The 26,359-nt window shown below is 43.0% G+C and overlaps 10 non-coding genes and 1 pseudogene across 10 annotated transcripts; all 11 read left to right on the top strand.

Moving 5' to 3' along the window:
• Nucleotides 1–1,146: 1,146 nt before the first annotated feature.
• LOC141240500 (U2 spliceosomal RNA) lies at nt 1,147–1,323 on the top strand (annotated as a pseudogene).
• Nucleotides 1,324–7,424: 6,101 nt separating this feature from the next.
• LOC141240490 (U2 spliceosomal RNA) lies at nt 7,425–7,614 on the top strand. Its single transcript, XR_012305732.1, has one exon. It is a non-coding gene; the product is annotated as a U2 spliceosomal RNA (small nuclear RNA).
• A 1,109-nt stretch (nt 7,615–8,723) lies between these two features.
• LOC141240480 (U2 spliceosomal RNA) lies at nt 8,724–8,914 on the top strand. Its single transcript, XR_012305726.1, has one exon. It is a non-coding gene; the product is annotated as a U2 spliceosomal RNA (small nuclear RNA).
• Nucleotides 8,915–10,029: 1,115 nt separating this feature from the next.
• Nucleotides 10,030–10,220, top strand: LOC141240460 (U2 spliceosomal RNA). Its single transcript, XR_012305707.1, has one exon. It is a non-coding gene; the product is annotated as a U2 spliceosomal RNA (small nuclear RNA).
• A 1,109-nt stretch (nt 10,221–11,329) lies between these two features.
• LOC141240468 (U2 spliceosomal RNA) lies at nt 11,330–11,520 on the top strand. The gene has a single exon (XR_012305715.1). It is a non-coding gene; the product is annotated as a U2 spliceosomal RNA (small nuclear RNA).
• A 1,115-nt stretch (nt 11,521–12,635) lies between these two features.
• LOC141240457 (U2 spliceosomal RNA) lies at nt 12,636–12,826 on the top strand. The gene has a single exon (XR_012305704.1). It is a non-coding gene; the product is annotated as a U2 spliceosomal RNA (small nuclear RNA).
• Nucleotides 12,827–15,271: 2,445 nt separating this feature from the next.
• Nucleotides 15,272–15,461, top strand: LOC141240508 (U2 spliceosomal RNA). Its single transcript, XR_012305745.1, has one exon. It is a non-coding gene; the product is annotated as a U2 spliceosomal RNA (small nuclear RNA).
• Nucleotides 15,462–16,576: 1,115 nt separating this feature from the next.
• On the top strand, nt 16,577–16,767 carry LOC141240463 (U2 spliceosomal RNA). Its single transcript, XR_012305710.1, has one exon. It is a non-coding gene; the product is annotated as a U2 spliceosomal RNA (small nuclear RNA).
• A 6,100-nt stretch (nt 16,768–22,867) lies between these two features.
• Nucleotides 22,868–23,057, top strand: LOC141240489 (U2 spliceosomal RNA). The gene has a single exon (XR_012305731.1). It is a non-coding gene; the product is annotated as a U2 spliceosomal RNA (small nuclear RNA).
• Nucleotides 23,058–24,172: 1,115 nt separating this feature from the next.
• On the top strand, nt 24,173–24,363 carry LOC141240464 (U2 spliceosomal RNA). The gene has a single exon (XR_012305711.1). It is a non-coding gene; the product is annotated as a U2 spliceosomal RNA (small nuclear RNA).
• Nucleotides 24,364–25,472: 1,109 nt separating this feature from the next.
• On the top strand, nt 25,473–25,663 carry LOC141240444 (U2 spliceosomal RNA). Its single transcript, XR_012305692.1, has one exon. It is a non-coding gene; the product is annotated as a U2 spliceosomal RNA (small nuclear RNA).
• The last annotated feature ends 696 nt before the right edge of the window (nt 25,664–26,359 follow it).

Here is a 26,359-nt window from a genome sequence, read left to right as displayed (position 1 = left end):
GTCTTTCCGTCCCCATACAAAAAAATAAAAAGAGTACAAAAATTAATTTTTACTTTTTTTTGGGGGAGTAAAATGGAAAAATTAAAGAGAGAATATTTATACAAAACATATCAGAATGGTGGTCTGAATTTTCCTGATATTGAAATATTCCTGAGCCTTAATTATATTAAAACGGTGGTAGTGCTAATGGGTAAAAAGAACAAAGGTGCATATATGTTGCGATATATGGCTGGATGGATGTTGTATGGGTTATGCTGGGTGAAAAAAGATGGAAGTGTGCCTGTGGCTTTTAAATGTCCTGTGTGGTATGAGGTGATTGAAAGGTTTGTTAGAAAGAATGATTTGCTGGCTGTGTCTATGTGTGAGTTTGAGAAACCAAAAGCGGTGATGGGAAAAATGAGAGCAAATGAGATTGAATGTAATATTAATGATTTAAGATTTAATGAAGTGGCGGATGCATGGGAAAAATTGGGTACGCATGGTATGTCGAATAAACAGAAGGATGTGGTGTGGATGGCTTTGCATGATATACTGCCTGTGAGAGATGTGCAAAAGAGAAGAGATTTGATCAGAACGAATGTATGTCCAAGAGAAGGGTGTGGAGCGAGTGAGACTGTGAGACATGTGATGTGGGATTGTGATTATGCATATAGTGTGTGGAAAGGTGTGGGTGGTCTATGTAAGGAATTAGCAGGTGTGAGTTATATTAACTGGAGAGTGGCTATGTTTGGTATTGGTGCATGTGGAAAGGTGAATGAAAGGATTTTGTGGTTAATAATGGTGTGTGTCATGGAAAGCCTTTGGGATGTGAGAAACCTGGCTTTGTTCAAAAGAAAAACTGTACCTATTAATGACTGTATTCGGTTAATTCTATCTAGGTTGTACCTTATATATAAATGGGACAAGAGTAGAGGTGGTGGATTGGACGCTGAGGGCATTTGGAAGGTCATGAAATGGCGTCATCTGGTAAAGTACCAGTAATTTTATGTACCTTCATGAGAGTAATATAGCACAAATATACTAACTCTGATTTTGGAAACATAAATTTATAAAAAGAATAAAGATTAACCATGATGATGAGTTATAGTTGAGCAACTATTTTGAAGGTTTTGGCGGACTTTCATACTGTTGTTTACAACAACCTGAATGGTTTTAAAAAAAAAAAAAAAATCTGTTCTTATCAGTTTAATATCTGATACGTCCCCTATCTGGGGACCATATATTAAATGGATTTTTAGAACAGGGAGATGGAAAAAGAGCTTGCTCTGTCCACTCCACGCATTGACCTGGTATTGCAGTATCTCCAGGACCGGTGCACCCCTTCTTTAATGCAGTTTCTAAAATCAGAAAGAATTGAATTCAATGTTTTTTGTTCATTTTGCTTGTTTGTCGGATTTTGGGATGGACTCTTTGGCTTTGCTTTTCTTCTCCTCATTGGATTTTTCATGTTCAAAGTTGCAGAAGCCAGATTACAAGCTCATTTTGGTTCAACTTCAGCAACTGTGCATTGCATTGCCATGTAATGTGATGCAATGCTATCTTTCTAGCTCTCCCTTTTTACTTCCTTTTGGATAAACAGACATATTAGGCAAGCATTTTGGAGCTTTCACCTAAATAACTACAGGTGGTGAGATAAGCTGCACAATATAATTGACCTTTCAGTATATTGTTGCACACACACCATCTATTTAGCAAATGCCCTTGTTATCAACAGCAGCCTTTTAAACTCACCTGAGCTAACAGGTATGTGCGCTGGTTACTCTGCTGCGCTTAAAATTTCTTTTTTGGTTTGCTACAATGCCTTTTCTGAAACGTTGTCTCCTTCTGCTGGAACACTGACTTCTTTCATTTAATGCCTGCAGACTATAAAAGAGAACCCAACCCAAAAAGTTTGGTTGATTAGTCTGTGGCATTCTGTTAAACTGTTGCTTATGGCGGTCTCTGTGAGCTTCTCAGCGACATTCAGCCAGCCAGGTATCCTGCCTGCAGTAGATGGAATGTGGCAATGGAACGCTGGCTGCGCGTGTCATAATAGGCTCTGAGCCTTTATATACCTGTGCACAGCAGCAGCCACTTTCAGTCTGCTGCTGGACAGCCAGCAGCAGCAGCAGCAGGAGAGGTATGTAATCAGGAGCCCTCCTGCTAAGGGTAGACAGCTGCTCGTTCCACCCCACCCCCCGCCTTAATTGGTTCTCCTCCCTTCCAACGGTGTTGAGGCGGGTGGGAACAGCAGGGGGTGAAGGTGCTGTGTTTAAAGAGGTGGAGTTATGCAGATCTAAAACGCGTGGATTGCAGCAGCAGCAAGCCGAAAAGTGCAGGCATGTAAGGGATCTAGAGGTTGACAACATGTCTTCTTAACGGGAGTCCAGGAGCTCATCTCCACAAATGGACTTTTCAGGATCCTTGGGTGGCTCCGTAGTTTGAAACCAATTCTGGTTATCGCTTCTCGGCCTTTTGGCTTAGATCTTGTATCTGGTCAGAAGGATCCTATAGTGTCTCCCCCTCGGCCTTGCAGCATCGCCACTTAGGTGGCTTAAGCTGCCTGCTGCTATTGGGGGGGGTCCAGAGGAAACGAGAGGTGATAATGGGCGTCAAGATTCGCTATGCCGGGACCGATGATATTCGGGTCAAAAATGCTTTTCGCATTGATATTGAGGAGTCGAAGAGGAATTTCTTTAACCTGCGGTTCTTGGTGGAAGTCGTCATCTTCAAGATTTTGAATGTTGGTCGTGGAGACATCATTTGCCTACAGGAGTTCCCAAAGAATGGCCGGTACGTTTTAGTCCTTGATCGTATGGCAGCTTGCCAGAATCTTTTCAAGACTCTAAAGGATCAGCAAGCCTTGGATCATCCGGCTCTTGATGGGCTTACATTCACGGTATTGTATACTAAGGGGGAAGTGCCAGTTGTTGTGTTTATGCACAACCCCCTTGTGGATGTGGAGGACATTACTAGATTCCTGAACCTTCATTGCAGCTATGTGTCCTACTCACACAAGGTGAGGAATGAGGTGGGCTTGTGGACTGGCAAACACAAGTTTTTTGTTCGGTTCCAGGAGGACCCCCAGGGACCTGGGGGTATCCACTACCCTCCCCTCAGTTTTGCCATCGGGAGGGATAGAGGGTATATGTTTTTTCCTGGTGCTCCGCGTTTTTGCAGGAAGTGTAAATCCTTTGGACACTACCAAGAGGACTGCACGGTGGAGAAGTTTTGTGGGAAATGCAATAAAGAGGGTCATCTGGCAATGGAGTGTACTAACTCCATGGTTTGTAATGCATGTGGCGAGGAGGGACACGCTTTCAAGGACTGTCCCCATCGTTCCAGGTCATATGCAGAGGCCGTGTCCCCACGTCCTACTACTGCCGCCACTATTGGTGAGGCGATCGAGGCAGTAAGGGACTTCATGGAAGAGATGGAGCAAGCACCCGATCCTGCTGGTGGAAGCGCTGTTGAGATAGAGCCTGCAGATATGTCAATTCTGCTTGATATGAGTGGTGAGGGAGAAGTGAGCGGTTCACTCTCCACAACGCCGGTGTTGGCTTTGGAAAGCTCAGAGGCAATTCATGAAGGTGGTGGTGGCCAGGGTGACTTCACCGGGGCTGTGGTGAGGCCCCCTGATGAGGACTCTGATGTGTCTTCTGCAAAGAAGTTCCGGCCAGATTTTTCACCTGCCAGTATTGGGAGCATCAGCCCCTTAAGTGATAGGAGCTATCCCGAGAGCTACAGTGCCTCTCCTAGGAGGTCTTTTTTGGAGGAGGGGGCCAGCATTCTCTGCTTAACATCAGGAATCGAGTTTCAAGACGAGAAAGGTTGACTCTTCGGTGGGGGGTATGTTCTTTTTTACCGAATATGGTTAAAAAATGGGCTCCAACGTGGGCTGTAGTGTACTGTCAATAAATGTAAGGCTTATAAAATCTAAGCCTAGAAGATTGGCTATACTGGAAGAACTAAAAAATCTTGGAGCAAATATTTACTGTCTGCAAGAGTGCGGAATTGAAGAGTCACCTCCTGAAAAGGACTGGGTATATGGGCATAGTATTTGGTCAGGTTCAATGACAAACAAAAATGATGGTGTGGGGATTTTGTTGGGGAATAGGGATTTAAGTTTTGAAAATTATATGGTGGTGGAGCCAGGTCGTTGTATAATGGCAGTGGTTAAGGGGAGAGGGTGGAGGGTGAAAATTGTTAACGTGTATTGTCCAATTAACAAAGGGGATAGGTTAGCACTATTAGAGAAAATACGTTTATTTTTGCCTGGAAGGATTCCAATATTATTAGTTGGTGATTTCAATTGTGTTTCTGAAGGGGAAATTGATGTCACGGGTAAGGTCCTTAATCAAATTACATCTGATTTTTCTTTTTTAGATGCAGCGGAATTTTTGAGTAAGCCACCACCGGCCACATATAGAGCTGATAGGGGAGGAATAGTGTCCAGGATTGACCGCATGCTGTATACAAATAGAGGTTTGGTGTGTAAATTTTTTTAAACAGCATGTTTTTTCTTTCACAGACCATGAATGTTTGTGGGGTATGTTTGAAGGTGATAAAAAAATGGTGCATGGTGTTGGGGTATGGAAGCTAAATGTTAGGTTGTTAGAGGATGTTAGGGTTATGAGAGACTTCGAAAGTAAGTATGAATGGTGGAGGTCTAGGAAAAATAATTTTGTGGATGTGACTGTATGGTGGGATTGGGTGAAAGTGGAAATTAAGAATTTTTTTAGGAGGTGGGGTTATAAAAAAGCAGCAATTGAAAGAGGCAGATTTAAAGATTTAAATATGAGGATTGAGTGGTTACATAAAATGAGTATGAAAGGAATTGATGTTAGTGATCAACTCAGAGGAGCGAGAGATGAGATGAAGCGTGTTTTGGAAAAGCGTGGGAAGGAAATTATTTTTAGGACGAGAGTTGAGCATTTGGATATGGATGAGAAGTGTACGAGGTACTTTTTTAAAAAAATGTGCAGTAAAAAAGATGAGTTGGATGAGGTTGTAAATGATAATGGTATGACTGTGGTTGGAAGGGAAGTGTTGGATGAGGTACATAGTTTCTATAGTAGTTTATTTGAGTCTAAATGGGTGGATGGGGGTTTGAAAGAGCATGTGTTAGGTATGTTGGAGAGTCAGCTTGAATCAGGGGAACGTGAGTGTTTGAGTGAGGATATTGTTTTTGATGAGGTTAAAAAGGCGGTGGATGGTGCGAAAAAGAATAAAACACCTGGGAAAGATGGGTTGCCTGTGGAGTTTTATGTAAAAGCATGGGATGTGATTGGTGTTGATTTTGTGGAGGTATGTCAATATATGTGGATGAATGGTGTACTTTGTAATTCCATGAAAGAAGGAGTAGTTGTTTTACTATATAAGAAGGGTGAGAAAAAGAATTTGCGTAATTGGAGGCCGATTACATTACTCAATGCAGATTATAAAGTCTTTAGCAAAATTCTGGCTAACCGTATGCGTGGGGTGATTGGAAGTGTGGTTGGTGATGATCAAGTGTGCGCGGTGCCAGGTAGGTGTATGACTGATAACCTCTTGTTGTTGAGAGACGTAATTGGAGATTGTATGTTTAGGAAGGGGAAATGTATGGTTTTTTGTGTGGATTTTGAGAAAGCTTTTGATAGAGTGTCGCATGCGTTTATGTTTGAGGTGTTAGTTAGGATGGGTTTTCCTAGTGTTTTTGTGAATGCCATAAGGTGTTTGTATGATGGTGTGGTGAGTGAAGTGTTAGTGAATGGATGTTTGAGTGAGAAGGTGTGCATAAAATCAGGGGTCAGGCAGGGGTGTCCGTTGTCCCCTGTCCTGTTTATAAGTGTGATTGAGCCCCTGTTGTGCATGATTCGGAAAGAGAAAGTGATGAATGGTCTTCTGATCCCAGGGAGTGGTGGAAAGACTGTAAAGGTAATGGGGTATATGGACGATGTTGTTGTGGTGAGTGATAATATGGCTGCTATGAATCGAGCAAGGTTGCTTTTAGATTTCTTTTGTGGTGCATCTGGTTTTAGGGTGAATTGGGGGAAGTGTAGCTTTAAGTGTTTCGGGGATTCGAGTGTTAGGATGGATGGTGTGATATGTGAAGAAGGTGCTATTAAGGTTTTGGGGGTGTGGTTTAACAAAGATCTGAAAGGGAATGAGAGTTGGGATGAATGCGGTAAGAGGATTGAACAGAAGTTAAATTTTTGGAGGTTACGGGACTTGACATTGTCAGGCAAAGTCCTTATTATTAAGTCAGTGATTCTTCCTATGTTACTTTTTGTGTCAGTGGTTTTTCCAGCCCCTTATAGGGGTTTTAGGCGGATTGAGAAGCTAATTTTTACGTTTTATTGGGGAAGTAAGATGGAAAAACTTAAAAGGGAATATTTGTGTAAGTTACGTGAACATGGGGGAATGGATTTCCCAAATTTTGAATTTTGTCTTGGTTTAAATTATATTAAAACGGTGGTTGTTCTGTTAGGTAGGGATAACAAGACGGCTTTTATGATTAAATATATGGCTGGATGGATGTTGTTTGGGTTGAAATGGATGAGAAGGGATGCAAGAGTGCCTGTTTCGTTTAAATGTCCAGTGTGGTATGAGTTTGTTGAAAAATTTGTTGTCAAGCATGATTTGTTGGATGTTCCTATGGGTGATTTCAAAGTGATAAGGAATGTAAGGAGAAGGATGCGTGTTAGAGAGTTTGAATGTAACATTAGGGGCTTGAGATCGAGTGAAGCGTTGTGTGTATGGAGGAACCTGAGTATAAAAGGAATATCGAATAGGCAGCGTGATATCGTATGGATGAGTTTGCATGAGATTTTGCCTGTGAGAGAGGTACAGAAGAGGAGGGATCTGATTAGAACAGAGGTCTGTCCGAGGGATGGATGTGGGGCGAGTGAAACTGTTATGCATTTGGTTTGGAATTGTGATTATGCTCAGAGTGTTTGGAAGGGAGTGGGTGGTTTATGCAAGGAACTAGCGGGCGTGAATTTTATAAATTGGAGAGTGGTAATGTTTGGGATGGGTGCAAGTAGCCGGGTGAAAGAGAGATTGTTGTGGTTGATAATGGCATGTGTAATAGAAAGTCTGTGGGACGTTAGGAATTTGTGTTTATTTAAAAGGAAAATAATCTCAGTTAATAATTGTGTTAGGATGGTTTTGTCAAGGTTATACATAGTTTATTTATGGGACAGCCGTGGCGGTGGTGGCTCTGATTCAGAAGGTTTTTGGAAAGTAAAAAAATGGAGGTCACTGGTAAAGTACCAGTAAGTCCTTGTTTAAGTGTTGTGATCTGTCTTTTTTTATGATAATGGTATGTTTTATAGTTTTTTGTCCATTCAAAAGGTATTACAACTGTTTCAGTATAAAGTTATAAATATGAAATAAAGAAAGTACCATTATGATGTAAGACTGGGCAACGTAGTATGAGTTTTTATACTATTGATTGTTGCTTGAAAAATTTTACTGAATGGTATAAAAAAAAAAAAAAAATCTGTTCTTATCAGTTTAATATCTGATACGTCCCCTATCTGGGGACCATATATTAAATGGATTTTTAGAACAGGGAGATGGAAAAAGAGCTTGCTCTGTCCACTCCACGCATTGACCTGGTATTGCAGTATCTCCAGGACCGGTGCACCCCTTCTTTAATGCAGTTTCTAAAATCAGAAAGAATTGAATTCAATGTTTTTTGTTCATTTTGCTTGTTTGTCGGATTTTGGGATGGACTCTTTGGCTTTGCTTTTCTTCTCCTCATTGGATTTTTCATGTTCAAAGTTGCAGAAGCCAGATTACAAGCTCATTTTGGTTCAACTTCAGCAACTGTGCATTGCATTGCCATGTAATGTGATGCAATGCTATCTTTCTAGCTCTCCCTTTTTACTTCCTTTTGGATAAACAGACATATTAGGCAAGCATTTTGGAGCTTTCACCTAAATAACTACAGGTGGTGAGATAAGCTGCACAATATAATTGACCTTTCAGTATATTGTTGCACACACACCATCTATTTAGCAAATGCCCTTGTTATCAACAGCAGCCTTTTAAACTCACCTGAGCTAACAGGTATGTGCGCTGGTTACTCTGCTGCGCTTAAAATTTCTTTTTTGGTTTGCTACAATGCCTTTTCTGAAACGTTGTCTCCTTCTGCTGGAACACTGACTTCTTTCATTTAATGCCTGCAGACTATAAAAGAGAACCCAACCCAAAAAGTTTGGTTGATTAGTCTGTGGCATTCTGTTAAACTGTTGCTTATGGCGGTCTCTGTGAGCTTCTCAGCGACATTCAGCCAGCCAGGTATCCTGCCTGCAGTAGATGGAATGTGGCAATGGAACGCTGGCTGCGCGTGTCATAATAGGCTCTGAGCCTTTATATACCTGTGCACAGCAGCAGCCACCTTCAGTCTGCTGCTGGACAGCCAGCAGCAGCAGGAGAGGTATGTAATCAGGAGCCCTCCTGCTAAGGGTAGACAGCTGCTCGTTCCACCCCACCCCCCGCCTTAATTGGTTCTCCTCCCCTCCAACGGTGTTGAGGCGGGTGGGAACAGCAGGGGGTGAAGGTGCTGTGTTTAAAGAGGTGGAGTTATGCAGATCTAAAACGCGTGGATTGCAGCAGCAGCAAGCCGAAAAGTGCAGGCATGTAAGGGATCTAGAGGTTGACAACATGTCTTCTTAACGGGAGTCCAGGAGCTCATCTCCACAAATGGACTTTTCAGGATCCTTGGGTGGCTCCGTAGTTTGAAACCAATTCTGGTTATCGCTTCTCGGCCTTTTGGCTAAGATCAAGTGTAGTATCTGTTCTTATCAGTTTAATATCTGATACGTCCCCTATCTGGGGACCATATATTAAATGGATTTTTAGAACAGGGAGATGGAAAAAGAGCTTGCTCTGTCCACTCCACGCATTGACCTGGTATTGCAGTATCTCCAGGACCGGTGCACCCCTTCTTTAATGCAGTTTCTAAAATCAGAAAGAATTGAATTCAATGTTTTTTGTTCATTTTGCTTGTTTGTCGGATTTTGGGATGGACTCTTTGGCTTTGCTTTTCTTCTCCTCATTGGATTTTTCATGTTCAAAGTTGCAGAAGCCAGATTACAAGCTCATTTTGGTTCAACTTCAGCAACTGTGCATTGCATTGCCATGTAATGTGATGCAATGCTATCTTTCTAGCTCTCCCTTTTTACTTCCTTTTGGATAAACAGACATATTAGGCAAGCATTTTGGAGCTTTCACCTAAATAACTACAGGTGGTGAGATAAGCTGCACAATATAATTGACCTTTCAGTATATTGTTGCACACACACCATCTATTTAGCAAATGCCCTTGTTATCAACAGCAGCCTTTTAAACTCACCTGAGCTAACAGGTATGTGCGCTGGTTACTCTGCTGCGCTTAAAATTTCTTTTTTGGTTTGCTACAATGCCTTTTCTGAAACGTTGTCTCCTTCTGCTGGAACACTGACTTCTTTCATTTAATGCCTGCAGACTATAAAAGAGAACCCAACCCAAAAAGTTTGGTTGATTAGTCTGTGGCATTCTGTTAAACTGTTGCTTATGGCGGTCTCTGTGAGCTTCTCAGCGACATTCAGCCAGCCAGGTATCCTGCCTGCAGTAGATGGAATGTGGCAATGGAACGCTGGCTGCGCGTGTCATAATAGGCTCTGAGCCTTTATATACCTGTGCACAGCAGCAGCCACCTTCAGTCTGCTGCTGGACAGCCAGCAGCAGCAGCAGCAGGAGAGGTATGTAATCAGGAGTCCTCCTGCTAAGGGTAGACAGCTGCTCGTTCCACCCCACCCCCCGCCTTAATTGGTTCTCCTCCCTTCCAACGGTGTTGAGGCGGGTGGGAACAGCAGGGGGTGAAGGTGCTGTGTTTAAAGAGGTGGAGTTATGCAGATCTAAAACGCGTGGATTGCAGCAGCAGCAAGCCGAAAAGTGCAGGCATGTAAGGGATCTAGAGGTTGACAACATGTCTTCTTAACGGGAGTCCAGGAGCTCATCTCCACAAATGGACTTTTCAGGATCCTTGGGTGGCTCCGTAGTTTGAAACCAATTCTGGTTATCGCTTCTCGGCCTTTTGGCTAAGATCAAGTGTAGTATCTGTTCTTATCAGTTTAATATCTGATACGTCCCCTATCTGGGGACCATATATTAAATGGATTTTTAGAACAGGGAGATGGAAAAAGAGCTTGCTCTGTCCACACCACGCATTGACCTGGTATTGCAGTATCTCCAGGACTGGTGCACCCTTTCTTTAATGCAGTTTCTAAAATCAGAAAGAATTGAATTCAATGTTTTTTGTTCATTTTGCTTGTTTGTCGGATTTTGGGATGGACTCTTTGGCTTTGCTTTTCTTCTCCTCATTGGATTTTTCATGTTCAAAGTTGCAGAAGCCAGATTACAAGCTCATTTTGGTTCAACTTCAGCAACTGTGCATTGCATTGCCATGTAATGTGATGCAATGCTATCTTTCTAGCTCTCCCTTTTTACTTGCTTTTGGATAAACAGACATATTAGGCAAGCATTTTGGAGCTTTCACCTAAATAACTACAGGTGGTGAGATAAGCTGCACAATATAATTGACCTTTCAGTATATTGTTGCACACACACCATCTATTTAGCAAATGCCCTTGTTATCAACAGCAGCCTTTTAAACTCACCTGAGCTAACAGGTATGTGTGCTGGTTACTCTGCTGCGCTTAAAATTTCTTTTTTGGTTTGCTACAATGCCTTTTCTGAAACGTTGTCTCCTTCTGCTGGAACACTGACTTCTTTCATTTAATGCCTGCAGACTATAAAAGAGAACCCAACCCAAAAAGTTTGGTTGATTAGTCTGTGGCATTCTGTTAAACTGTTGCTTATGGCGGTCTCTGTGAGCTTCTCAGCGACATTCAGCCAGCCAGGTATCCTGCCTGCAGTAGATGGAATGTGGCAATGGAACGCTGGCTGCGCGTGTCATAATAGGCTCTGAGCCTTTATATACCTGTGCACAGCAGCAGCCACCTTCAGTCTGCTGCTGGACAGCCAGCAGCAGCAGGAGAGGTATGTAATCAGGAGCCCTCCTGCTAAGGGTAGACAGCTGCTCGTTCCACCCCACCCCCCGCCTTAATTGGTTCTCCTCCCCTCCAACGGTGTTGAGGCGGGTGGGAACAGCAGGGGGTGAAGGTGCTGTGTTTAAAGAGGTGGAGTTATGCAGATCTAAAACGCGTGGATTGCAGCAGCAGCAAGCCGAAAAGTGCAGGCATGTAAGGGATCTAGAGGTTGACAACATGTCTTCTTAACGGGAGTCCAGGAGCTCATCTCCACAAATGGACTTTTCAGGATCCTTGGGTGGCTCCGTAGTTTGAAACCAATTCTGGTTATCGCTTCTCGGCCTTTTGGCTAAGATCAAGTGTAGTATCTGTTCTTATCAGTTTAATATCTGATACGTCCCCTATCTGGGGACCATATATTAAATGGATTTTTAGAACAGGGAGATGGAAAAAGAGCTTGCTCTGTCCACTCCACGCATTGACCTGGTATTGCAGTATCTCCAGGACCGGTGCACCCCTTCTTTAATGCAGTTTCTAAAATCAGAAAGAATTGAATTCAATGTTTTTTGTTCATTTTGCTTGTTTGTCGGATTTTGGGATGGACTCTTTGGCTTTGCTTTTCTTCTCCTCATTGGATTTTTCATGTTCAAAGTTGCAGAAGCCAGATTACAAGCTCATTTTGGTTCAACTTCAGCAACTGTGCATTGCATTGCCATGTAATGTGATGCAATGCTATCTTTCTAGCTCTCCCTTTTTACTTCCTTTTGGATAAACAGACATATTAGGCAAGCATTTTGGAGCTTTCACCTAAATAACTACAGGTGGTGAGATAAGCTGCACAATATAATTGACCTTTCAGTATATTGTTGCACACACACCATCTATTTAGCAAATGCCCTTGTTATCAACAGCAGCCTTTTAAACTCACCTGAGCTAACAGGTATGTGCGCTGGTTACTCTGCTGCGCTTAAAATTTCTTTTTTGGTTTGCTACAATGCCTTTTCTGAAACGTTTTCTCCTTCTGCTGGAACACTGACTTCTTTCATTTAATGCCTGCAGACCATAAAAGAGAACCCAACCCAAAAAGTTTGGTTGATTAGTCTGTGGCATTCTGTTAAACTGTTGCTTATGGCGGTCTCTGTGAGCTTCTCAGCGACATTCAGCCAGCCAGGTATCCTGCCTGCAGTAGATGGAATGTGGCAATGGAACGCTGGCTGCGCGTGTCATAATAGGCTCTGAGCCTTTATATACCTGTGCACAGCAGCAGCCACCTTCAGTCTGCTGCTGGACAGCCAGCAGCAGCAGCAGCAGGAGAGGTATGTAATCAGGAGCCCTCCTGCTAAGGGTAGACAGCTGCTCGTTCCACCCCACCCCCCGCCTTAATTGGTTCTCCTCCCTTCCAACGGTGTTGAGGCGGGTGGGAACAGCAGGGGGTGAAGGTGCTGTGTTTAAAGAGGTGGAGTTATGCAGATCTAAAACGCGTGGATTGCAGCAGCAGCAAGCCGAAAAGTGCAGGCATGTAAGGGATCTAGAGGTTGACAACATGTCTTCTTAACGGGAGTCCAGGAGCTCATCTCCACAAATGGACTTTTCAGGATCCTTGGGTGGCTCCGTAGTTTGAAACCAATTCTGGTTATCGCTTCTCGGCCTTTTGGCTAAGATCAAGTGTAGTATCTGTTCTTATCAGTTTAATATCTGATACGTCCCCTATCTGGGGACCATATATTAAATGGATTTTTAGAACAGGGAGATGGAAAAAGAGCTTGCTCTGTCCACTCCACGCATTGACCTGGTATTGCAGTATCTCCAGGACCGGTGCACCCCTTCTTTAATGCAGTTTCTAAAATCAGAAAGAATTGAATTCAATGTTTTTTGTTCATTTTGCTTGTTTGTCGGATTTTGGGATGGACTCTTTGGCTTTGCTTTTCTTCTCCTCATTGGATTTTTCATGTTCAAAGTTGCAGAAGCCAGATTACAAGCTCATTTTGGTTCAACTTCAGCAACTGTGCATTGCATTGCTATGTAATGTGATGCAATGCTATCTTTCTAGCTCTCCCTTTTTACTTTCTTTTGGATAAACAGACATATTAGGCAAGCATTTTGGAGCTTTCACCTAAATAACTACAGGTGGTGAGATAAGCTGCACAATATAATTGACCTTTCAGTATATTGTTGCACACACACCATCTATTTAGCAAATGCCCTTGTTATCAACAGCAGCCTTTTAAACTCACCTGAGCTAACAGGTATGTGCGCTGGTTACTCTGCTGCGCTTAAAATTTCTTTTTTGGTTTGCTACAATGCCTTTTCTGAAACGTTGTCTCCTTCTGCTGGAACACTGACTTCTTTCATTTAATGCCTGCAGACTATAAAAGAGAACCCAACCCAAAAAGTTTGGTTGATTAGTCTGTGGCATTCTGTTAAACTGTTGCTTATGGCGGTCTCTGTGAGCTTCTCAGCGACATTCAGCCAGCCAGGTATCCTGCCTGCAGTAGATGGAATGTGGCAATGGAACGCTGGCTGCGCGTGTCATAATAGGCTCTGAGCCTTTATATACCTGTGCACAGCAGCAGCCACCTTCAGTCTGCTGCTGGACAGCCAGCAGCAGCAGCAGCAGGAGAGGTATGTAATCAGGAGCCCTCCTGCTAAGGGTAGACAGCTGCTCGTTCCACCCCACCCCCCGCCTTAATTGGTTCTCCTCCCTTCCAACGGTGTTGAGGCGGGTGGGAACAGCAGGGGGTGAAGGTGCTGTGTTTAAAGAGGTGGAGTTATGCAGATCTAAAACGCGTGGATTGCAGCAGCAGCAAGCCGAAAAGTGCAGGCATGTAAGGGATCTAGAGGTTGACAACATGTCTTCTTAACGGGAGTCCAGGAGCTCATCTCCACAAATGGACTTTTCAGGATCCTTGGGTGGCTCCGTAGTTTGAAACCAATTCTGGTTATCGCTTCTCGGCCTTTTGGCTAAGATCAAGTGCAGTGATCTAGCGGTTTCTGCCTTGGTCTTGGCTGGGAGGCGCTTGGGGTACCCGGCTCCTTGGCCTGGGGGGATCGCTACACTTATCGGTGGAGCCAAACCCCCCTGCTGCTATTAGGGAGTCGGATTAGTCCCTGGGCAACGAGAGGCGATCACCTTGTCACCACACATAGCTGTGGGGGGCAACTGTCGCCACACATAGCTGTGGTGGCAACATTTGGAGGATTAAAAGGAAAAAACGGAAGGAAAACGGATCGTTGAGATGGAGTTTTGGAAAAAGAAGAGATGCTTACGTTTTTTTGTGAAACGGGAGACGGAAGAAACTTTTTTGGAAGAAAAATGGATTCTGGAAATTTTGAGGAAATATGAAGTTTTGGAGAAGGATATCTACTGTATGCAAGAAATAAAGCAAGGTAAAGTTTGTGATGTGACTCTAGTTTCTGAGGAAAAGTGCATTCATTTTTTCAAAGGCTGGAGTGAAGAGGATTCTGGGAAAATTGGAGTAAGTGCATCATTCATGGGGAAACCGAAGAGTGTGATAATTTACATGGACAATCCGTTTGTGGAAATAGAGGAGATAATGGTTTTTTTGGAATCTAAATGTAAGATGGTAAAGTTTCAGAAATTATACAGGAACAAAGTTGGTATTTGGAACGGAAAGAGACGTTTTTTGGTGTGGACAACAGGAGAAGAAAATTTGCATAATGGGAGGATTATGGTAAACGGGAGTTCTGGGTATTGTTACATGGAAAGCAGCAAAGGAACTTTTGAAAAGAACTTTGGAGGACAAAAGGAAGATATTGGTGATAAAATGAAGAAGGAAGTTGATGCCATAATTATAGAGGAGAATAAGCAGGGAAAAGAAGTTGAAAGTTTAAAGGTGAAATTGAAGAAAAAGGTAACGGTACAGGAAAATTGTGGATCAAGGAAAGTATCTGGTGAAAAGAAAGAAGTAAAAGAGGAAAAGGGTAAAGTGTTGGAGAAGGTGGTGACTTTCAGAGATGATGAGGAAGAGTATGATAGGGAACAGATGCGGTTAGAGCATGAGGAGGAAGAAAAGAAGTTAAGGGGTTTTGTTGGGAGGAAAGTAAAAGAGAAAAAGGGGATATTTAGTTTGGGAAACCGGGTGAAGTAATGTCAGTGGTGATTTGTTTGGAAACTGTTGAAACTGCAAAGGAATTGTTATGTTTAACTTTATATATATTAATTCAAATGAAAAAATATAAATATAATATCTAAACACGATGATGGAACTAAAATCTTGAGTTTGGTGATATACGATTTAAGATTATAAAACTTAATTTCTGAGTGTTTGGAAAAAAAAAAAAAAAAAATCTGTTCTTATCAGTTTAATATCTGATACGTCCCCTATCTGGGGACCATATATTAAATGGATTTTTAGAACAGGGAGATGGAAAAAGAGCTTGCTCTGTCCACTCCACGCATTGACCTGGTATTGCAGTATCTCCAGGACCGGTGCACCCCTTCTTTAATGCAGTTTCTAAAATCAGAAAGAATTGAATTCAATGTTTTTTGTTCATTTTGCTTGTTTGTCGGATTTTGGGATGGACTCTTTGGCTTTGCTTTTCTTCTCCTCATTGGATTTTTCATGTTCAAAGTTGCAGAAGCCAGATTACAAGCTCATTTTGGTTCAACTTCAGCAACTGTGCATTGCATTGCCATGTAATGTGATGCAATGCTATCTTTCTAGCTCTCCCTTTTTACTTCCTTTTGGATAAACAGACATATTAGGCAAGCATTTTGGAGCTTTCACCTAAATAACTACAGGTGGTGAGATAAGCTGCACAATATAATTGACCTTTCAGTATATTGTTGCACACACACCATCTATTTAGCAAATGCCCTTGTTATCAACAGCAGCCTTTTAAACTCACCTGAGCTAACAGGTATGTGCGCTGGTTACTCTGCTGCGCTTAAAATTTCTTTTTTGGTTTGCTACAATGCCTTTTCTGAAACGTTGTCTCCTTCTGCTGGAACACTGACTTCTTTCATTTAATGCCTGCAGACTATAAAAGAGAACCCAACCCAAAAAGTTTGGTTGATTAGTCTGTGGCATTCTGTTAAACTGTTGCTTATGGCGGTCTCTGTGAGCTTCTCAGCGACATTCAGCCAGCCAGGTATCCTGCCTGCAGTAGATGGAATGTGGCAATGGAACGCTGGCTGCGCGTGTCATAATAGGCTCTGAGCCTTTATATACCTGTGCACAGCAGCAGCCACCTTCAGTCTGCTGCTGGACAGCCAGCAGCAGCAGCAGCAGGAGAGGTATGTAATCAGGAGCCCTCCTGCTAAGGGTAGACAGCTGCTCGTTCCACCCCACCCCCCGCCTTAATTGGTTCTCCTCCCTTCCAACGGTGTTGAGGCGGGTGGGAACAGCAGGGGGTGAAGGTGCTGTGTTTAAAGAGGTGGAGTTATGCAGATCTAAAACGCGTGGATTGCAGCAGCAGCAAGCCGAAAAGTGCAGGCATGTAAGGGATCTAGAGGTTGACAACATGTCTTCTTAACGGGAGTCCAGGAGCTCATCTCCACAAATGGACTTTTCAGGATCCTTGGGTGGCTCCGTAGTTTGAAACCAATTCTGGTTATCGCTTCTCGGCCTTTTGGCTAAGATCAAGTGTAGTATCTGTTCTTATCAGTTTAATATCTGATACGTCCCATATCTGGGGACCATATATTAAATGGATTTTTAGAACAGGGAGATGGAAAAAGAGCTTGCTCTGTCCACTCCACGCATTGACCTGGTATTGCAGTATCTCCAGGACCGGTGCACCCCTTCTTTAATGCAGTTTCTAAAATCAGAAAGAATTGAATTCGATGTTTTTTGTTCATTTTGCTTGTTTGTCGGATTTTGGGATGGACTCTTTGGCTTTGCTTTTCTTCTCCTCATTGGATTTTTCATGTTCAAAGTTGCAGAAGCCAGATTACAAGCTCATTTTGGTTCAACTTCAGCAACTGTGCATTGCATTGCCATGTAATGTGATGCAATGCTATCTTTCTAGCTCTCCCTTTTTACTTCCTTTTGGATAAACAGACATATTAGGCAAGCATTTTGGAGCTTTCACCTAAATAACTACAGGTGGTGAGATAAGCTGCACAATATAATTGACCTTTCAGTATATTGTTGCACACACACCATCTATTTAGCAAATGCCCTTGTTATCAACAGCAGCCTTTTAAACTCACCTGAGCTAACAGGTATGTGCGCTGGTTACTCTGCTGCGCTTAAAATTTCTTTTTTGGTTTGCTACAATGCCTTTTCTGAAACGTTGTCTCCTTCTGCTGGAACACTGACTTCTTTCATTTAATGCCTGCAGACTATAAAAGAGAACCCAACCCAAAAAGTTTGGTTGATTAGTCTGTGGCATTCTGTTAAACTGTTGCTTATGGCGGTCTCTGTGAGCTTCTCAGCGACATTCAGCCAGCCAGGTATCCTGCCTGCAGTAGATGGAATGTGGCAATGGAACGCTGGCTGCGCGTGTCATAATAGGCTCTGAGCCTTTATATACCTGTGCACAGCAGCAGCCACCTTCAGTCTGCTGCTGGACAGCCAGCAGCAGCAGCAGCAGGAGAGGTATGTAATCAGGAGCCCTCCTGCTAAGGGTAGACAGCTGCTCGTTCCACCCCACCCCCCGCCTTAATTGGTTCTCCTCCCTTCCAACGGTGTTGAGGCGGGTGGGAACAGCAGGGGGTGAAGGTGCTGTGTTTAAAGAGGTGGAGTTATGCAGATCTAAAACGCGTGGATTGCAGCAGCAGCAAGCCGAAAAGTGCAGGCATGTAAGGGATCTAGAGGTTGACAACATGTCTTCTTAACGGGAGTCCAGGAGCTCATCTCCACAAATGGACTTTTCAGGATCCTTGGGTGGCTCCGTAGTTTGAAACCAATTCTGGTTATCGCTTCTCGGCCTTTTGGCTTAGATCTTGTATCTGGTCAGAAGGATCCTATAGTGTCTCCCCCTCGGCCTTGCAGCATCGCCACTTAGGTGGCTTAAGCTGCCTGCTGCTATTGGGGGGGGTCCAGAGGAAACGAGAGGTGATAATGGGCGTCAAGATTCGCTATGCCGGGACCGATGATATTCGGGTCAAAAATGCTTTTCGCATTGATATTGAGGAGTCGAAGAGGAATTTCTTTAACCTGCGGTTCTTGGTGGAAGTCGTCATCTTCAAGATTTTGAATGTTGGTCGTGGAGACATCATTTGCCTACAGGAGTTCCCAAAGAATGGCCGGTACGTTTTAGTCCTTGATCGTATGGCAGCTTGCCAGAATCTTTTCAAGACTCTAAAGGATCAGCAAGCCTTGGATCATCCGGCTCTTGATGGGCTTACATTCACGGTATTGTATACTAAGGGGGAAGTGCCAGTTGTTGTGTTTATGCACAACCCCCTTGTGGATGTGGAGGACATTACTAGATTCCTGAACCTTCATTGCAGCTATGTGTCCTACTCACACAAGGTGAGGAATGAGGTGGGCTTGTGGACTGGCAAACACAAGTTTTTTGTTCGGTTCCAGGAGGACCCCCAGGGACCTGGGGGTATCCACTACCCTCCCCTCAGTTTTGCCATCGGGAGGGATAGAGGGTATATGTTTTTTCCTGGTGCTCCGCGTTTTTGCAGGAAGTGTAAATCCTTTGGACACTACCAAGAGGACTGCACGGTGGAGAAGTTTTGTGGGAAATGCAATAAAGAGGGTCATCTGGCAATGGAGTGTACTAACTCCATGGTTTGTAATGCATGTGGCGAGGAGGGACACGCTTTCAAGGACTGTCCCCATCGTTCCAGGTCATATGCAGAGGCCGTGTCCCCACGTCCTACTACTGCCGCCACTATTGGTGAGGCGATCGAGGCAGTAAGGGACTTCATGGAAGAGATGGAGCAAGCACCCGATCCTGCTGGTGGAAGCGCTGTTGAGATAGAGCCTGCAGATATGTCAATTCTGCTTGATATGAGTGGTGAGGGAGAAGTGAGCGGTTCACTCTCCACAACGCCGGTGTTGGCTTTGGAAAGCTCAGAGGCAATTCATGAAGGTGGTGGTGGCCAGGGTGACTTCACCGGGGCTGTGGTGAGGCCCCCTGATGAGGACTCTGATGTGTCTTCTGCAAAGAAGTTCCGGCCAGATTTTTCACCTGCCAGTATTGGGAGCATCAGCCCCTTAAGTGATAGGAGCTATCCCGAGAGCTACAGTGCCTCTCCTAGGAGGTCTTTTTTGGAGGAGGGGGCCAGCATTCTCTGCTTAACATCAGGAATCGAGTTTCAAGACGAGAAAGGTTGACTCTTCGGTGGGGGGTATGTTCTTTTTTACCGAATATGGTTAAAAAATGGGCTCCAACGTGGGCTGTAGTGTACTGTCAATAAATGTAAGGCTTATAAAATCTAAGCCTAGAAGATTGGCTATACTGGAAGAACTAAAAAATCTTGGAGCAAATATTTACTGTCTGCAAGAGTGCGGAATTGAAGAGTCACCTCCTGAAAAGGACTGGGTATATGGGCATAGTATTTGGTCAGGTTCAATGACAAACAAAAATGATGGTGTGGGGATTTTGTTGGGGAATAGGGATTTAAGTTTTGAAAATTATATGGTGGTGGAGCCAGGTCGTTGTATAATGGCAGTGGTTAAGGGGAGAGGGTGGAGGGTGAAAATTGTTAACGTGTATTGTCCAATTAACAAAGGGGATAGGTTAGCACTATTAGAGAAAATACGTTTATTTTTGCCTGGAAGGATTCCAATATTATTAGTTGGTGATTTCAATTGTGTTTCTGAAGGGGAAATTGATGTCACGGGTAAGGTCCTTAATCAAATTACATCTGATTTTTCTTTTTTAGATGCAGCGGAATTTTTGAGTAAGCCACCACCGGCCACATATAGAGCTGATAGGGGAGGAATAGTGTCCAGGATTGACCGCATGCTGTATACAAATAGAGGTTTGGTGTGTAAATTTTTTAAACAGCATGTTTTTTCTTTCACAGACCATGAATGTTTGTGGGGTATGTTTGAAGGTGATAAAAAAATGGTGCATGGTGTTGGGGTATGGAAGCTAAATGTTAGGTTGTTAGAGGATGTTAGGGTTATGAGAGACTTCGAAAGTAAGTATGAATGGTGGAGGTCTAGGAAAAATAATTTTGTGGATGTGACTGTATGGTGGGATTGGGTGAAAGTGGAAATTAAGAATTTTTTTAGGAGGTGGGGTTATAAAAAAGCAGCAATTGAAAGAGGCAGATTTAAAGATTTAAATATGAGGATTGAGTGGTTACATAAAATGAGTATGAAAGGAATTGATGTTAGTGATCAACTCAGAGGAGCGAGAGATGAGATGAAGCGTGTTTTGGAAAAGCGTGGGAAGGAAATTATTTTTAGGACGAGAGTTGAGCATTTGGATATGGATGAGAAGTGTACGAGGTACTTTTTTAAAAAAATGTGCAGTAAAAAAGATGAGTTGGATGAGGTTGTAAATGATAATGGTATGACTGTGGTTGGAAGGGAAGTGTTGGATGAGGTACATAGTTTCTATAGTAGTTTATTTGAGTCTAAATGGGTGGATGGGGGTTTGAAAGAGCATGTGTTAGGTATGTTGGAGAGTCAGCTTGAATCAGGGGAACGTGAGTGTTTGAGTGAGGATATTGTTTTTGATGAGGTTAAAAAGGCGGTGGATGGTGCGAAAAAGAATAAAACACCTGGGAAAGATGGGTTGCCTGTGGAGTTTTATGTAAAAGCATGGGATGTGATTGGTGTTGATTTTGTGGAGGTATGTCAATATATGTGGATGAATGGTGTACTTTGTAATTCCATGAAAGAAGGAGTAGTTGTTTTACTATATAAGAAGGGTGAGAAAAAGAATTTGCGTAATTGGAGGCCGATTACATTACTCAATGCAGATTATAAAGTCTTTAGCAAAATTCTGGCTAACCGTATGCGTGGGGTGATTGGAAGTGTGGTTGGTGATGATCAAGTGTGCGCGGTGCCAGGTAGGTGTATGACTGATAACCTCTTGTTGTTGAGAGACGTAATTGGAGATTGTATGTTTAGGAAGGGGAAATGTATGGTTTTTTGTGTGGATTTTGAGAAAGCTTTTGATAGAGTGTCGCATGCGTTTATGTTTGAGGTGTTAGTTAGGATGGGTTTTCCTAGTGTTTTTGTGAATGCCATAAGGTGTTTGTATGATGGTGTGGTGAGTGAAGTGTTAGTGAATGGATGTTTGAGTGAGAAGGTGTGCATAAAATCAGGGGTCAGGCAGGGGTGTCCGTTGTCCCCTGTCCTGTTTATAAGTGTGATTGAGCCCCTGTTGTGCATGATTCGGAAAGAGAAAGTGATGAATGGTCTTCTGATCCCAGGGAGTGGTGGAAAGACTGTAAAGGTAATGGGGTATATGGACGATGTTGTTGTGGTGAGTGATAATATGGCTGCTATGAATCGAGCAAGGTTGCTTTTAGATTTCTTTTGTGGTGCATCTGGTTTTAGGGTGAATTGGGGGAAGTGTAGCTTTAAGTGTTTCGGGGATTCGAGTGTTAGGATGGATGGTGTGATATGTGAAGAAGGTGCTATTAAGGTTTTGGGGGTGTGGTTTAACAAAGATCTGAAAGGGAATGAGAGTTGGGATGAATGCGGTAAGAGGATTGAACAGAAGTTAAATTTTTGGAGGTTACGGGACTTGACATTGTCAGGCAAAGTCCTTATTATTAAGTCAGTGATTCTTCCTATGTTACTTTTTGTGTCAGTGGTTTTTCCAGCCCCTTATAGGGGTTTTAGGCGGATTGAGAAGCTAATTTTTACGTTTTATTGGGGAAGTAAGATGGAAAAACTTAAAAGGGAATATTTGTGTAAGTTACGTGAACATGGGGGAATGGATTTCCCAAATTTTGAATTTTGTCTTGGTTTAAATTATATTAAAACGGTGGTTGTTCTGTTAGGTAGGGATAACAAGACGGCTTTTATGATTAAATATATGGCTGGATGGATGTTGTTTGGGTTGAAATGGATGAGAAGGGATGCAAGAGTGCCTGTTTCGTTTAAATGTCCAGTGTGGTATGAGTTTGTTGAAAAATTTGTTGTCAAGCATGATTTGTTGGATGTTCCTATGGGTGATTTCAAAGTGATAAGGAATGTAAGGAGAAGGATGCGTGTTAGAGAGTTTGAATGTAACATTAGGGGCTTGAGATCGAGTGAAGCGTTGTGTGTATGGAGGAACCTGAGTATAAAAGGAATATCGAATAGGCAGCGTGATATCGTATGGATGAGTTTGCATGAGATTTTGCCTGTGAGAGAGGTACAGAAGAGGAGGGATCTGATTAGAACAGAGGTCTGTCCGAGGGATGGATGTGGGGCGAGTGAAACTGTTATGCATTTGGTTTGGAATTGTGATTATGCTCAGAGTGTTTGGAAGGGAGTGGGTGGTTTATGCAAGGAACTAGCGGGCGTGAATTTTATAAATTGGAGAGTGGTAATGTTTGGGATGGGTGCAAGTAGCCGGGTGAAAGAGAGATTGTTGTGGTTGATAATGGCATGTGTAATAGAAAGTCTGTGGGACGTTAGGAATTTGTGTTTATTTAAAAGGAAAATAATCTCAGTTAATAATTGTGTTAGGATGGTTTTGTCAAGGTTATACATAGTTTATTTATGGGACAGCCGTGGCGGTGGTGGCTCTGATTCAGAAGGTTTTTGGAAAGTAAAAAAATGGAGGTCACTGGTAAAGTACCAGTAAGTCCTTGTTTAAGTGTTGTGATCTGTCTTTTTTTATGATAATGGTATGTTTTATAGTTTTTTGTCCATTCAAAAGGTATTACAACTGTTTCAGTATAAAGTTATAAATATGAAATAAAGAAAGTACCATTATGATGTAAGACTGGGCAACGTAGTATGAGTTTTTATACTATTGATTGTTGCTTGAAAAATTTTACTGAATGGTATAAAAAAAAAAAAAAAATCTGTTCTTATCAGTTTAATATCTGATACGTCCCCTATCTGGGGACCATATATTAAATGGATTTTTAGAACAGGGAGATGGAAAAAGAGCTTGCTCTGTCCACTCCACGCATTGACCTGGTATTGCAGTATCTCCAGGACCGGTGCACCCCTTCTTTAATGCAGTTTCTAAAATCAGAAAGAATTGAATTCAATGTTTTTTGTTCATTTTGCTTGTTTGTCGGATTTTGGGATGGACTCTTTGGCTTTGCTTTTCTTCTCCTCATTGGATTTTTCATGTTCAAAGTTGCAGAAGCCAGATTACAAGCTCATTTTGGTTCAACTTCAGCAACTGTGCATTGCATTGCCATGTAATGTGATGCAATGCTATCTTTCTAGCTCTCCCTTTTTACTTCCTTTTGGATAAACAGACATATTAGGCAAGCATTTTGGAGCTTTCACCTAAATAACTACAGGTGGTGAGATAAGCTGCACAATATAATTGACCTTTCAGTATATTGTTGCACACACACCATCTATTTAGCAAATGCCCTTGATATCAACAGCAGCCTTTTAAACTCACCTGAGCTAACAGGTATGTGCGCTGGTTACTCTGCTGCGCTTAAAATTTCTTTTTTGGTTTGCTACAATGCCTTTTCTGAAACGTTGTCTCCTTCTGCTGGAACACTGACTTCTTTCATTTAATGCCTGCAGACTATAAAAGAGAACCCAACCCAAAAAGTTTGGTTGATTAGTCTGTGGCATTCTGTTAAACTGTTGCTTATGGCGGTCTCTGTGAGCTTCTCAGCGACATTCAGCCAGCCAGGTATCCTGCCTGCAGTAGATGGAATGTGGCAATGGAACGCTGGCTGCGCGTGTCATAATAGGCTCTGAGCCTTTATATACCTGTGCACAGCAGCAGCCACCTTCAGTCTGCTGCTGGACAGCCAGCAGCAGCAGCAGCAGGAGAGGTATGTAATCAGGAGCCCTCCTGCTAAGGGTAGACAGCTGCTCGTTCCACCCCACCCCCCGCCTTAATTGGTTCTCCTCCCTTCCAACGGTGTTGAGGCGGGTGGGAACAGCAGGGGGTGAAGGTGCTGTGTTTAAAGAGGTGGAGTTATGCAGATCTAAAACGCGTGGATTGCAGCAGCAGCAAGCCGAAAAGTGCAGGCATGTAAGGGATCTAGAGGTTGACAACATGTCTTCTTAACGGGAGTCCAGGAGCTCATCTCCACAAATGGACTTTTCAGGATCCTTGGGTGGCTCCGTAGTTTGAAACCAATTCTGGTTATCGCTTCTCGGCCTTTTGGCTAAGATCAAGTGTAGTATCTGTTCTTATCAGTTTAATATCTGATACGTCCCCTATCTGGGGACCATATATTAAATGGATTTTTAGAACAGGGAGATGGAAAAAGAGCTTGCTCTGTCCACACCACGCATTGACCTGGTATTGCAGTTTCTCCAGGACTGGTGCACCCCTTCTTTAATGCAGTTTCTAAAATCAGAAAGAATTGAATTCAATGTTTTTTGTTCATTTTGCTTGTTTGTCGGATTTTGGGATGGACTCTTTGGCTTTGCTTTTCTTCTCCTCATTGGATTTTTCATGTTCAAAGTTGCAGAAGCCAGATTACAAGCTCATTTTGGTTCAACTTCAGCAACTGTGCATTGCATTGCCATGTAATGTGATGCAATGCTATCTTTCTAGCTCTCCCTTTTTACTTCCTTTTGGATAAACAGACATATTAGGCAAGCATTTTGGAGCTTTCACCTAAATAACTACAGGTGGTGAGATAAGCTGCACAATATAATTGACCTTTCAGTATATTGTTGCACACACACCATCTATTTAGCAAATGCCCTTGTTATCAACAGCAGCCTTTTAAACTCACCTGAGCTAACAGGTATGTGCGCTGGTTACTCTGCTGCGCTTAAAATTTCTTTTTTGGTTTGCTACAATGCCTTTTCTGAAACGTTGTCTCCTTCTGCTGGAACACTGACTTCTTTCATTTAATGCCTGCAGACTATAAAAGAGAACCCAACCCAAAAAGTTTGGTTGATTAGTCTGTGGCATTCTGTTAAACTGTTGCTTATGGCGGTCTCTGTGAGCTTCTCAGCGACATTCAGCCAGCCAGGTATCCTGCCTGCAGTAGATGGAATGTGGCAATGGAACGCTGGCTGCGCGTGTCATAATAGGCTCTGAGCCTTTATATACCTGTGCACAGCAGCAGCCACCTTCAGTCTGCTGCTGGACAGCCAGCAGCAGCAGGAGAGGTATGTAATCAGGAGCCCTCCTGCTAAGGGTAGACAGCTGCTCGTTCCACCCCACCCCCCGCCTTAATTGGTTATCCTCCCCTCCAACGGTGTTGAGGCGGGTGGGAACAGCAGGGGGTGAAGGTGCTGTGTTTAAAGAGGTGGAGTTATGCAGATCTAAAACGCGTGGATTGCAGCAGCAGCAAGCCGAAAAGTGCAGGCATGTAAGGGATCTAGAGGTTGACAACATGTCTTCTTAACGGGAGTCCAGGAGCTCATCTCCACAAATGGACTTTTCAGGATCCTTGGGTGGCTCCGTAGTTTGAAACCAATTCTGGTTATCGCTTCTCGGCCTTTTGGCTAAGATCAAGTGTAGTATCTGTTCTTATCAGTTTAATATCTGATACGTCCCCTATCTGGGGACCATATATTAAATGGATTTTTAGAACAGGGAGATGGAAAAAGAGCTTGCTCTGTCCACTCCACGCATTGACCTGGTATTGCAGTATCTCCAGGACCGGTGCACCCCTTCTTTAATGCAGTTTCTAAAATCAGAAAGAATTGAATTCAATGTTTTTTGTTCATTTTGCTTGTTTGTCGGATTTTGGGATGGACTCTTTGGCTTTGCTTTTCTTCTCCTCATTGGATTTTTCATGTTCAAAGTTGCAGAAGCCAGATTACAAGCTCATTTTGGTTCAACTTCAGCAACTGTGCATTGCATTGCCATGTAATGTGATGCAATGCTATCTTTCTAGCTCTCCCTTTTTACTTCCTTTTGGATAAACAGACATATTAGGCAAGCATTTTGGAGCTTTCACCTAAATAACTACAGGTGGTGAGATAAGCTGCACAATATAATTGACCTTTCAGTATATTGTTGCACACACACCATCTATTTAGCAAATGCCCTTGTTATCAACAGCAGCCTTTTAAACTCACCTGAGCTAACAGGTATGTGCGCTGGTTACTCTGCTGCGCTTAAAATTTCTTTTTTGGTTTGCTACAATGCCTTTTCTGAAACGTTGTCTCCTTCTGCTGGAACACTGACTTCTTTCATTTAATGCCTGCAGACTATAAAAGAGAACCCAACCCAAAAAGTTTGGTTGATTAGTCTGTGGCATTCTGTTAAACTGTTGCTTATGGCGGTCTCTGTGAGCTTCTCAGCGACATTCAGCCAGCCAGGTATCCTGCCTGCAGTAGATGGAATGTGGCAATGGAACGCTGGCT

This window comes from Phyllobates terribilis, unplaced genomic scaffold (assembly GCF_046119375.1).
Source record: "Phyllobates terribilis strain yellow unplaced genomic scaffold, ASM4611937v1 Scaffold_853__1_contigs__length_604787, whole genome shotgun sequence".
NCBI classification, from domain to species: Eukaryota; Metazoa; Chordata; class Amphibia; order Anura; family Dendrobatidae; genus Phyllobates; species Phyllobates terribilis.
Note: the sequence above shows the minus strand (reverse complement) of the source record. Positions and strands in the feature narration are given on the sequence as shown.